Source organism: Panthera leo, chromosome D3 (genome assembly GCF_018350215.1).
Source record: "Panthera leo isolate Ple1 chromosome D3, P.leo_Ple1_pat1.1, whole genome shotgun sequence".
NCBI classification, from domain to species: Eukaryota; Metazoa; Chordata; class Mammalia; order Carnivora; family Felidae; genus Panthera; species Panthera leo.
The window spans coordinates 66,610,376-66,624,108 of NC_056690.1; the positions used below are offsets into that span (position 1 = coordinate 66,610,376).

Genomic DNA, 13,733 nt, shown 5'->3' on the forward strand with positions numbered 1-13,733 from the left:
GCAGGGCCCGGGGGCACAAGCAAGCTGCGCAAATAGACTCACGCCATGTGCCTCTTCCCCAGACCTCCAAGGCACCCCCGCTGTTGCATCGATGACTCTCCCTCAGTTCTCGCCAAGCATTTTCTTGTGATCAGCCGAGGGAGGAAGTAGCCGGACTGCTGGTGTCACTAAAGCCCCAGGTGAGGTAGCCCTGAAAGACAGTGCCTAGTGGTTAGTCCCTCCCCATGAGCAGAACTTCAGGTGCTACACCTGTAAGTCAACATGGTTCAGTGGAAGTGTGTGTATTTTATAAGAATATGTATCTTGAGGGGCGCCTGGGTGGCTTGGTTGGTTGAGTGTCCGACTTCGGCTCAGGTCACAATCTCACGGTCCGTGAGTTCGAGCCCCACGTCGGGCTTTGTGCTGACAGCTCAGAGCCTGGAGCCTGTTTCCGATTCTGTGTCTCCCTCTCTCTCTGCCCCTCCCCTGTTCATGCTCTGTCTCTCTCTGTCTCAAAAATAAATAAATGTTAAAAAAAAATTTTTTTTTTTTAAAAAGAATATGTATCTTGTGCACCGGCCAGGGATTTGGTTGGTCAGGTGCCTGAAAAGAAGATGCTAAGAAGAAGGGAAACAAGGGAGGCCTGAGCTAGGGGTGTGCGGATTGGTTTATGGGAGTGGACGCAAAGTGTGTGGGTCTTTTATGTTCACGCTCATGCTTGTCAGCACCCACCACAGAGGATGCACTCGACAACCAGGTGGACAGCATGATGCCCTGTGGAGGTCAGCCTCGTCCTCAGCCATCCCGGGGCTTGCATGGTGAGCGCCTGCGCAGGGTAGCCGTGGTGACGGATGGAGGCTAAGCAGGGGCCCACCAGTGCGAGCTCCCTCTCAGGACGGTCTGGCCACTGCCACTGCTGACTGATACAGGCCCTGAGCCCTTGACCAGCCAGCTGCTGGCCAGAAGTTGATTACATCGGGCCCCCCCCACGCTGGAAGGAGGAGCGAATCCTCCCTCTGGGGCTTTTTCCCTAACCTAGTGTTAATCTGAGGGTTTACAGAGTTACGTGGGCTGCCTCATAACATCACCTCAGATCAAGAGGCCCGTTTTGGGGCGCCTGGGTGGCTCAGTCGGTTGAGCGCCGACTTCGGCTCAGGTCACGATCTCGCGGTCCGTGAGTTCGAGCCCCGCATCGGGCCCCTGTGCTGACAGCTCAGAGCCCGGAGCCTGTTTCAGATTCTGTGTCTCCCTCTCTCTGACCCTCCCCCATTCATGCTCTGTCTATCTCTGTCTCAAAAATGAATAAAAACGTTAAAAAAAAAATTAAAAAAAAAAAAAAGGCCCGTTTTACGGCAAAGGAAGTGCTGCAACATTGGGTGCGTGATGATGGGACCCACTGGTCTGGCATGTACCGAGTCGCGGGAAGTATCCAGCTTCATAGAATGATGGGTTGCTTTGCAAAAGCTCAGCTAAGGCCCCAGCTCGAGGATGATGTCCAGGCTGGGCGCGGTCACCGGAATGTAGCTGACCTGTGGTGCTGTGTCCCCAGTTGCTGGAATACACAGGAATCAAGGGGGGGTGTGGGCTCAGTCCCTCTGACCACCACTCTCAGTGCTCCCCTCGCATCAGGTGAGAGGAGGTCTGGAACTCAAGCCTGGCAATGTCAGAAAACGGGCCCTTGCAGCAACCGTCGCCTGACAAGGCCAAGTCAACTGAGGGCCCAGAGCCCTCGGATGTGGGTCTGACTCAACCCATCAGGCACACAACCTAGACTAGCTGGCAAGAAAATCTAGAATAGGTGGTGGAGAAGGAAGGTAACGAGCAGTAATTTCAGCCTCGACTTGCTGTCCCGGTGAAGGGTGGTGGCTCATCCCTCTGTCCTGTGTCCTTTCACTAGCTCATGGCTGGCCACTACCTTGAAGACTGTGTGACAGAATGGACTTACTGTGGGGCAGAAGTGGGTTGGAGAGGTGCAAGGGGCAGACCAGGGTAGACTATTTGGGTGCCCTACGTCGCATCCTCCTTGTCACCCTCTGATTTCAGCTGCAGCCATGGGAGATGTTCTTTGTGAGCTTTGACTCATTTTGACGGCACCCCCAATTGCAGCACAGGGAGTGCATCATCCTGATGTCTTTTCTAGGGCCTTCTTCAAAGCCACAGGGGTCTGTTTGGCTTGCATGGCTCAAATGCAGCCCAAAGTTAGGGGAGTTTAATGGCCCTGGGACAATCCTCAACAATGAAGGATGGGGAGCCATTGGATAGATGCCCCCACCACACGTGCCCTACCCGAGGGATAAATGCCCAACCTTACATCTTTTGGTTGGACAATTCTGGGAGGCATTCCCTGTGCCTCTCAGGAGACTCCCAGTGTAAGGGAGCCCCCACTGCTCACAGCGGTGACTTTGATGTTGGACCTCATATTGATTTTCCTCCTTTGCTCTCTCACAGTCCTCCGTTCCTCATTCCTATTTCCTGAGACCACCTCCCAGTTAAACCACCTGCACCTGAGTCCTTGTCTCAGGCTCTGCTTCTGGGAGAATCCAAACTAAGACCAGAAGAGAGTCCAGAGTTCACTCTGCACTTAACAGGCTGAAGAGACATTTTGTTTCCAGGCAGTGACCACATGACTATTGGAGATGTAGATTTATATAGAAAACCCACGTTTAAAGTGACCAGTGGAAGAGAAGCACCCTTTTAAGGCAGTGGTTTTCAGCCAGGGGCCATTTTGCCCATAGAGGCCATTTGACAAAGCCCGAGGACGTTTTGGTTGTCACAATGATGGGTGGGGAAGGGTAGAGAGAAGTCAGATGCTGCTCCAGGCATTTAGGGAGTAGAGGTCAGGGATGCTGCTAAACATCCAACAATGTACAAGTCATGTCCTCATAACAAAGAATGACCCAGCCCCAGTTGTCAATAGCGTTCTAAGGAGATTGCAAAGGGGCAGCCGAAGCAGCAGGAAGAAAACTGGGAGGGAGTGGTGACAGCCAGAGTTGCCCGGGGGCTAGAAGGGCCAGCCGGCCAATGCTGCAGGCGGTCAGGGGAGGGAGGGACCAATAATTGTCTATCTAGTGTAGATAGGACCTTCGTCCAGGCAGTTTCCTCAGCTGAGGTGCACAAGTCTGTTGGTGTGGAGGAAGGCATGAGGGAAAGGCAGTGAGGACAAGGACAGACCTTCCTCAGGAGCTCGGAGGTGAACGAAAGGAAGGGCTGCTGAGACTGGCTGGAAGGAGCAGTAGAGTGGAGGAAGAGTTTGAAAAGATCCTGGAAAGACAAATGTCATCTGTATTTGATGATCAGGAACCATGGGGACACAGGGACGGGGACGACTGATGGTAGATAGAGCCCCTGGACATCCGTGCTGCCAAACCCCAGAACACAGGAGCACTAACTCGGGTCAGGTAAGGAAAACCTTCCTCTGAAGCTGGACGCGGGAGGGCATGGGAGCAGTTACACAGGCAGCTGTGGGGGAGAGAGTGTAGACTGTCCAGGGGTTAACCCCGGGCCTTTTGGTTCTTCCAAAGTCTAGGAAAAGCTGTCTGCAGGGTGTGAGGGGAGAGGTGCAGGGTGGGAACCTTTTTAAGGACTCCCTGATGATAGATTATGTATGGTTGTTGATCGTATTGCGACTGGTATTGCTCTGCTCTCCCGAAAGAGTCTCTTTGGGAAGTCTGTCCTTTTTATTGCCTGGTGTGTTCCTGAGGCTATTGTGGACACTCAGGTCTCCCCTGAGACACTGGTGGCCACTCCTCTGCAGAATGCCTGCAGAGATCCAGAGTTCTCTCCCAAGAGGTTTGTGGACTTGGGGCATTTAAGCGTTGGGGTCACCTCTGCCTCCTGGTTTCTGTGTCTGTATGGGCTCTCTCTGCCACGGCTTCAAACTTGGACATGAAGCCCTTCTCTCAGTTCTGCGGAACCACCTCACGCCAAACGTTTGGCTTGTGGCCAGGCCTGGGGTCATGCAGTGCCCACCCTCGAGCCATGTTGTGAGCCCTCTTCCTCTTCCCTTCCCTGCCCCTCATGTGTTCCCTGCAAATCGTCCGCATCCCCGCATCCTCCTCCCCCTGTTTACTCAGCCCTCCCAAGCTCCCCGCCCCTGACCCAGACCGTCATGGTGTACCGCAGACAAGAAGGCTTTCTGTTAGATTCATCCTCTAACAGAAGGTGGTTCTGGTTGAACTGCGTGAAAATGTGCTTTTCCCATAAGACTACAGATTCGGCAGCTAGGGTTTGGGCGCACAAACCCGGTGCAGCTACTCACTAGAAACCAGAAGGTCCCCCTCTCTGAGGTCATAGACTCACCTTGCAAGGTATCAGCTCCTCCAGGAAGAGTGTGGGGAGGAGTGAAAAGGCAGAGTTAAGCTAGAGGTGTATAGAAGGCCCAACTGGGACAATGTCCCAACCCACCCCCTCCTCATTTTGTCTCCTGAGGGCCAGCTGAGAGGTCAGAAGGCCCGGCGACTGGGACTTGTTCCTCTGCTTGTCAACCTTGTGATCTTCGGCCTCCATGTTCTCAAGGAGAATGAGGGAGCAAAAGATTTAATGAAAGAGGATCTGTGAATGCGTGCCTCAGAGTAGCTACTGTTCTGGATGCCACATTCCCTCCACTTCTGCAACAAGAAAAAGACGTGAGTCTTGATTCTTGTCTGGGTGCTCAGAATCAGTGAAACGTTTGGTGGCCCTCCATAGTTCCTTCGGTGCTGGTCGGTCAGTCCGCAGCCTGTACCGTCCCTCACCATGCGGTCTGTATTTATTTTGGAAGTTAAAATGAATTCATATTTCATTAACAAACTTTTCTGTATTTTTATCTGTCATGAGGAAATTGCTGCTGCCTCCCGGCAACCCACACACCAATCAGGGCCAGACCCTCTCTCATCAAAGGGCCGATTTTAGGGCTCCTGGTGCAATTTTGGAAGCTCCCAGCAGGGGGCAGCCTAGCTCTTCTCCGTCTCCCGCTTGGTGGTGAAGGGCTGGCTGCTGCCTGGAGATTTCTAGGGTTTGGCAGACTCTTGACCGTGACCCACGTTGGCCATGCGTTTTTACATCAGTATAGGGTTGCACACATGTATAATTTGCTAAGCAATACTTCCCCTTCCTACACGGGTGCACTCTGATCTATTTCTAGTTTGTTCAGTTCTGCTGGAGATTTGGTCATTTTAAAAATGCTGCTCACACCCACCAATAGATGGAGATCTGTACTCTGAGACCCACGGGGAGGCTAAGCCTGGGGAGTGGGGATGGGATGGGGGAGATTTGGGGACCCCTAGGATAGGATCTCTCAGTACAGTGGTTAAAGGTGTGGGTTTGGGAGCCAGGCTGCCGCGTGGAATCCCAGCTCTGCCCTTTCCATCTGTGGCCAGGACCACATACTCCACCCCTCGGTGCTCAGTAAAGGACAGCTCCTGTTATAATCACAGCTCCTTATCCACGCGGAAACAAGGATGTTTTTAGCGTCTGGTGGATTCACTCACCCAACATGTGTTGACACGGGTTACTGAAGATAACTGAGCAGAAGGCTCCGGGCCTGGCAGAGGTGGTTGAGAAACACACAGCCGGTTACAACAGATGTGACAAGGGCGTAGGTGGTGATTAGTGCCGTGCCCTCTGGGAGCACATGGGTACCCAGAGGACTCCTTAGCTCAGCAGCCCTCCAATTATGGTCCCCAGACCGGCGGCGGCAGCTTCAGCAGCAACAGAACCTGGAAACTTCTGGAAACTTGTTAGAAACGCAAAGTCCCCAGGGCACCCGGGTGGCTCAGTTGGTTGAACGTCTGACTTCGCCTCAGGTCATGATCTCACAGCGTTCTAGTTCAAGCCCCACGGTGCAAAGCCCACTTGGATCCTCTGCCCCCACCCCCACTTGTGCTGTATCTCTCTCAAAAATAAACAAAGAAATGCAAAGTCTTGGGCCTTAGCCCAGGTGTATAAAATCAGAAACTGAAGGTGGGCCCGGCTATTTTTTTTAATTGAAAACAATTTTTTAAATGTTCATTCATTTTTGAGAGACAGAACGTGAGCGGGGGAGGGGAAGAAAGGGGGGGGGGGAGACACAGAACCCGAAGCGGGCTCCAGGCTCCTAGCACAGAGCCTGATGAGGGGCTTGAACCCACGAACCGTGAGATCGTGACCTGAGCCGAAGTTGGACGCTTAACCAGCTGAGCCACCCAGGTACTCTCCACCCCACTGGATCCCCTGGCTATCTGTTTTAATAAGCCCTCCCAGTGATGCTGGTGCACACCCAGTTTGAGAATGACTGCCAGCAGCTACCAGACTGCTGCACTTGAGGTTGTCTGGGGACATCCACTACCAGTGTCACCACAATGGCTGGGAGTGGGAGCCAGGCATCACAAGTTTTTAAAAAGATTCCCAGATGATTCCAGGGTGCAGCAAAGTAGGGGAACCACTGCCCCAACCCACACCTGGGTGGAGGGCGGAGGAGGGGGCATCTGAGAAAACTTCCTGGAGGTGGTGTCAGAGAGGCAGAAACCTTAAATGCAATGGGGGCTGTGAGCCAACATGGGTTAGAGGGGAATGTGGAGGGTGAGGGGGTTGCTGGTGCCCACAGAAGGTTCTAAAGGACTTTAATCTAGTGCTGTAGAAGCTGGGCTCTGGACGCAGGCCATCTGGGTGTGAATCATGCTGCACCCAGACTCTCTAGTGGGGCTGCAGACAAGTCCTTTAACCTCGCTGTACCTTATCCACGTGGGGTTTTGTGAGGATTAAGCACACATATAAGAAATGTTCCTATCGCTTCTCGGCCTTTTGGCTAAGATCAAGTGAAGAAATGTTCCTTATAAAAAAACAAACACAAGAAATGTTCCTTATTACTGTTGGGATGGGGCTATAATTATAAGTTGAGCTAGAGGCCCAGACACGAGCCAGAGTATCTCAGGAGAGGACACTAGAGAGTTGGGGGGGACAAAGCCACGGGGGCTTTACCTCCACACTCTGGGTCTGAAGGCTCTGGGGAGCCATGTGGAGATGTGTGTGGGGAATGTACTAGAGAACAGCATGGCTAGAGGAGTGTGGGCAGGGAGGGGGCGCGTCGCCCTGAGGCAGGTCAGAGTGATGGTGGCCTGCCTGGCAGAGAGGGGCAATAGGGGGGCTACTGAGATGGTGAAACGGACCTGGAGGTGAGGACGTGTCCCATTCTGGGCCAAAGTGGGTGGTCTGTGTGCTGAGTTGGGGCGCCCCCCTCTTCACACTCAGCTCCATCCGGCCCCAGGTTTTCTTGTCATTCTGTAGACCTGGTGGGTGAGGGGTCCTGAGGGGGGCCTTTTCCTGCTCCTCTTCCCACCGCCCCCTTCCCCACAAGCACACTCTTCCTGGGAATAGCTGAGCGGTTTGCATTTTGGAGCCATTGCTTGGTTGAGGGCCTTGAAGGCCCATCCAGGGAGGCGCACTCCTTGCACTCAAATGTGTCATGCGTGTTCCCACCTCCAGGCCTTGCCCACGCCTCCGCCTTTCTCCCATCTCTCAGAATTCTGCCTTCCATCCACCCCCTTCTCCACACACACACACACACTCCAAGCCTCGCCTGCTTGAAGCGTCCTGACCACAGCTACTGTCCTGGGAAGGACGGCGGTTTTCTCACTCTATCATCAGTGCTGAGCCGTATCGTAGCAGCTGAAATATGAGCTCCCAAGGAGGCTGAAGAGGGTCTCCATGCCTCCGCCCCTCCCAGGATGCCTGGCCCAGTGTTTGGCCGAGAAGATATGGGGGGTAAGCCTCCCTCATTGGGTTAGGAGGGAAACACTGAATTCAATCTGAGAATTAGACGATCAGAATTGTCAGCTGGGGCCTTGGCCCCTGAGGGGGTTCAGTGGGCGAGCACAGAGGGCGGAAACTTCTCACAGTGTCGACCTCCCTGGGGTCTCAAGGGGGTTAGGTGCATCCCTCTCCTTTCTGTGATGGGGTTCCTCCTTCATCCTGCAGTGAGGGGTGGTGACAGTGGGGCCCTCTCTGCACCCTTGCCCAGGCCTGCTGAGGCGGCTTCTCCCAGCACCTGGTGGTGAGGGTGAAAGAGCGGCCAGCACCGAGTGAAGGGCACGACCAGGGGCAGCTCAAGTAAGACCACTTAGCGTCTAAGGAGGCTGTGTGCCTGGGGTCATGGGGTGCTGCCCAAGAGGCACCAGAAATATCAAGATGAAAGCCCCAGAAGCAATAGGAGGACTGAATTGTGTCACACAGATGCTAATGCCTGGGGGTGGGGGTGGGGCCGTAAGGACTGAGAGCTCAGACCCAGACAAACCCCAGGTTTGTTCACCAGCTGAGGGTAGTGAGCAATGCAGGCAACTGAACCTCTCTAGATCGCAGTTTCCTCATCTGCTAAGTGGGGTCACAACAGTACCTGTTACTCAAGTGATTAAAACTTCAGTTATAGGGGCGCCTGGGTGGCTCAGTCAGTTAAGCGTCCGACTTCGGCTCAGGTCATGATCTCACGGTCTGTGAGTTCGAGCCCCGCGTTGGGCTCTGTGCTGACCGCTCAGAGCCTGGAGCCTGTTTCAAATTCTGTGTCTCCCTCTCTCTCTGACCCTCCCCCGTTCATGCTCTGTCTCTCTCCGTCTCAAAAATAAATAAACGTTAAAAAAAAATTAAAAAAAAAACACTTCAATTATATAGATTCAAATATATGATACAGTGATTAAGTGATATAAGTGATAAAGTATGTAGAGTCCTTTAGCAAAGTGTCTGGCACCGAGCAAGCTCTAAGAGGTGCAAACTGTTACTATTGCTGCTGTTTTGCTTGGTCGTGAATGGTTATAGTTCAGGAAAAGGGGAATCCACTGAATGATCCCGAATGGCCTGAGATGGGACTCGGAGGATGGGTCAGCCAAGAGAGAGGAAGGACTAACCAGCGGGAGGGAGCAAAATGTTCTGATTGTCTAAAAGAAAGGAACGTGGTTGTTGGGATGTAAGTTTAATGTCACTCAGCAGCATTCTAGAATTATTAAACAGATGGGTTGGGAGCACTTTACGAAAAACCATGCTTTTCCAGAACTAATTCATTAAATCACGTCAAACCAAACTCTCAGTGACTTTAATTACCAAAGGATTCTTTTTTTTTTCCATTCACTCAACATATTTATTGTCAGCCTGTTAGGAAAAGCACAGCATATCTTGGCAAGGCACTGAATGAGGTTTCCCATGCTTTCCATGTGGACATGAGAGAGGAATGTGAGCAGGGTGGTGGCTGGTTAGTGAGGTCTATAGCGATATGAACATTTTCCCCCAAGAGCTGGATGAGTGGCTGGACATCACCCTGGAGAGCTGGCCCGGCTGGCAGGCCCCAGGGCTCTTGTCCAGTCACTGAAGTGTCAGAGGCACACATGGTGGGGAGGATGGGCCGATAGAGTACATAGTTGGCACTTCAGGATTCAGCTAATTAAGAGCAAAACATAATCGGGGCACCCGAGTAGCTCAGTCGGTAAAGCGTCCGACTGGGCTCAGGTCATGATCTCGCAGTTCGTGGGTTTGAGCCCCCATCAGGCTCTGTGTGGACAGCTCAGGGCCTGGAGCCTGCTTCGGATTCTGTGTCTCCCTGTCTCTCTGCCCCTCCCCTGCTCACTCTCTGTCTCTCTCTCTCAAAAATGAATAAACATTAAAAAAAATTAAGAGCAAAACATTATAGGATAGCAGGGAAGTCATACAGTAAATTTTTTTTTTTCTTACAATGGAAGTAAAATAAACTCATGGTAGAAAGCTTGGAAAACATAAAAGACCATAAAGAAGTAACTAACAGACACCTGTACTTCTCCCCGAATGGCACAGTTTAATAGCGTGAGCAAGGAGAAGGATGAGAATGGAATTTGGGTGATGTTTAAGATGGTCAGTTCAGGACTGTCGCACCTAGAAAAGGGTTTGTGCTGTATCAGCCTTTGCCAGGTGGACAGGCTGTCAGGAAGACTGGAGGCTGGCCCACGTTGCTCAGGCAGTAGAGCCAGCGCTCGGAGGCCCTGCGGGTCGATCTTAGCTCCCCGAGAAGGAAGTAGCTCCGCCCACCGACGGACTCCCAGCCCTGGAGGGGAGGGGCTCCTATTCACCTGGAGCGTTGGAGGGCAAGCTGGTTCTTAGCCTGTTTCCTCTCCTCTCCGAATGTGACTGAAGACGCCCCCTGCCCTGCTATGGTTCCTTTCCACTCAAACATTCATGTATCTGGCTGTGCAGACGTGGAGGCAAAAAGAAGCGCATTCAGTCACTGCCAAGGGAAACGAGCATGTTGCAAAACAGCGTGCTCTCAATTTTGTTAGAAGTATACAGTTAAGCATAAATTCATTGAAAAGTAATGGCAAGAAAATATTAAAGCTCCTGTGGGAGATGCTTTTCATCTTTTAGGCTCTTTTGATTTTTCCAAGTTTTCTACAATTGACTTATTTTAAAATCCAATTAATGTCATAGTAAAGTAAATGTGTCTTACAAGTGAGGATACTTTTTTTTACTGAAACAATAGACCAGGGAGTTGGGGGTGGGGGGGGGGGGGGTTGGAGCATCGTCTAGACAGCTATGTAGGGTGGGGTTCATTGTGGAGGAATTGAACGTCAGGAGGAACTGTTTAGGTTGGTTTACTCATTGCAATAGCAATGATAGTGACCTTATTTGCTGACCCAAACTCAGGACTGATAACCTGACAGATAACAGCATATTTGTGGGATCAAGAGGACACAATACTGTAATCAAAGATGCAGCATTCCTGCAGAATCAGTGTTACAACAGGGAGACTCACAGGATTCTCAAGGGATTGGCATTCATTTGCTCGCTCATTCATTCATTCATTCATTTAGTTGTGTGACATTTCTTAAGCTCTTGCCATATGGCACACTGTGCTGTGTACCTGAGGCAAGCGGGTCTTTGGGGGAGCTGGGTACAGGACATGCCACAAGATGAAGGTAAAATGGCCAGTTAGTGGGTCCCAGCACATCCAGGCGAGAGGCTCTGAGTCTCAGAAATAGGAGTGGTGAGAATGGAAATTCCAGTGGTATTTCCAGATTGTCTTTGCTTGCTTCACAGTTGCACTATGGGTCTTTTTCAGCACCCTAAACAGGACAGAGAACACAGGAGGCACTCAACAGACATTTGGTAGTTAACGGGAGAGAATGTTACTATGGTGGGAGGAGGGCTTGAATCGAACCCCAGACGATGGATAGTTATTTATTTATTGACTTTGCAAACTCTTCATTGCAATAAGTATACCCTGAATGTTGACCATGTGCCAGCCCTACTGCTCTGAGCTGAAGCTGCCAAGATGAGACATAGTTGTTGTTGTTTTTTTTTTAAGTATATTTATTTCTTTTGAGAGAGAGAGAGCTCACGAGAGCACAGGAGGGGCAGAAAGAGGAAGAGAGAGAATCCCAAGCAGGCTCCGCACTATAAGTGAGCCACTCGGGTGCCCCGAGACATAGTTTTCATCCTAGAGGAATTCACAGCGTGACAGTCTGACTGGGGAGAGAGACACAACTGTAACCAGTGAAAGTGCTTATATGAGACCAATATAAGGTGAATCTAGATAAAGGTATAATTAGTACCTTTAGGCATAATTAGAAGCTAATTAGTCAAAGGCACCACTAAAGAGGAAATGGCATTTGAGTTCTAGGATGGTCCGGGTGGGAATGGAGTGGAAGGAATTCCTAGCATATGGAAAAATATTAAGGTACAAGGTACAGTCCAGGAATGGCAAGGTCCTTCTCAGCCTGCTTTATGAGTGCATTTACTTCTGTCCATCCCTACAGGGCAGCCGTACAAATCTGTAGGGCTGGTGCTGAACCGGTCTTGCCCTTCTCTCAGAACTGCTCTACCCCCATCTAAATTGCAACAAGACATACATATCTGCCCATCAGGCTGGAGTTGATTGGTCCAGGGATGGACTGTGACCAAACTGGACCACTCAGAGTTCTTCCTGGGAATTTGGAGTTGGGACACTAGATCCCGCGGCCAGTCTCCTTGGCCTCTTGCCATCAATGTGAATTTGAGAGTTATGGAGCCCTGGGGGAGGCCCTAGCAATGTAGGCACAAGGCCATATGTTTTTATAAAATTTGCAGAAGTAAGATAATTTTCAATGTAATTAGTTAAGTCTACTATCTCTTTCCTTTCTGAGCCCCCTCTGTCACTCCTTCTCATGATGGATGGTGTTGGAGTGGCTCTGGGCATTTGGGGATCTAGCTAAGGGGAAGTCGAGTTGAAGGTGCATTTAGTTAGGATTAAGTGGGATTTATTTATGTGATTTTCAGCCACTTACACTCTAGTTTGTGTAGAAATGGCTCGCTATGAGCATCAAGACACGTGGGTACAGGACCCGAGGTGGTATTGCAATGTGAACCTGTCCTCTGAAGCTGGCCTATGCATGTGTGGGTAATTCAGGAGAAATAAGGTTTGAAACAATGGGTTCTTCTGGTCATCAAATACATAAAATTAGAAACTTTTTGGTTTTATTAATTCCTATCGAAAATGGAATTGCAATCCTATAATTGACAAAAGTTCTCTCCTTGCTCGAACTCTACTCAGCCTCAACGGGGCCCTGACTTTTGAGCTTCTATGTTTTTCTTTGCATGGTCCAAGAATCCTGCTTAGTCTATTGAGCCAGAATGCCCCAGCCTCCAGATCTGGTCACCCTCATCATCTGCTAGCACCCAGGTGATGTGTGATCACCCTGGCCTGCCCTCAGCAAGTCCTGTGAGGTCAGCTTAGCCAGAATCCCTTCTCACCCTTGATGTTTCCTCTGAATGATTTTCCACTCACTGACCCTCATCCTGCTCAATCTATCTCCTCTACTGTAAAACCCCCTTTTTAGAGAGAGAGAGAGGGCACAAGTGGGCAAAGGGCAGAGAAAGAGAGAGAATCCCAGAGGGGCAGAGGGAAGGAAAGAGAAAGAGGGGGAGAGTGAAAGACAGAGAGAGGAACAGGGTTTACCTGATGCAGGGCTCAAGCTCACCTGAAGCAGAGCTTGAGTTCACTGATGTGAGAGTCATGAATCTCATGAACCACGACATCATGACCTGAGCCAAAAAGAGTCAGATGCTTAACCAACTGAGCCACATAGGCACCCCTAATTTTTTTAACATAATACACACTGTACTTTTGTATTAAAGTGGGAGTCCCATGAAACTGAATTTATTAGAATTTTTGTGTTTACATTTCTCGCCGATTTGAACAAGAAAACTTGTGATGCCTTGAATTTTCATAGCTCACGTACAAAAAGAAACTGATAGAAATTTTCCCGGATTTCCCAACAATCCTAAACATTTACATGACAATAGCAATAGTAATTTATGACCGGGAACATTTTCTAAACTAACCATAATAGAGAAACAAATTTGGATCAACTATATTAGAGGAAATACTAGAATAGTCTTCCATTTTCTCTATGGAAAAACATCACAGAACTGTCCCAAGTGGAGGTAATCAAAGAGTATGCAGCCAAAAAATATATAGAAGAAAAATATAGTAAAGGTGTGTTGGGCTCCACATTCATTAAGATGTTATGTTATTTTTCTGGACTTTGTGATATTTTTGGTATTTCTTAGCTTTTTAACATTTGTAATTTGCTGTGCTTTCTTGTCTCATTGTAGATAGATTTTCAGATTTGGACTAATTTTGTGTTTGTCATTTGGTATTCTTCTTCTTCAGTCAAATGCTCTACCCCTGAGCTATACCCCCCTCTGCTTGTATTCTTCTTCTTACATAGTCCCTGCCCACCTCACCCTGCTTCCGCCCCCCCCCCCACCCCAAACGCAGTATAAGCTTCAGGCCCCTCTGTCCCTGT

At 50.2% G+C, this 13,733-nt stretch overlaps 1 long non-coding RNA gene across 4 annotated transcripts in view; it reads left to right on the top strand.

The window, feature by feature from the left end:
• Window positions 1–1,314: 1,314 nt before the first annotated feature.
• Window positions 1,315–13,733, top strand: part of LOC122203225 — a 43,046-nt gene continuing 30,627 nt past the window's right edge. For 3 of the 4 annotated variants that reach the window (XR_006195096.1, XR_006195097.1, XR_006195098.1), the window contains exon 1: window positions 1,315–4,604. This is a non-coding gene — a long non-coding RNA (uncharacterized LOC122203225). The remainder of the gene's footprint in view (window positions 4,605–13,733) is intronic. The other variant, XR_006195099.1, reaches the window with a different exon arrangement.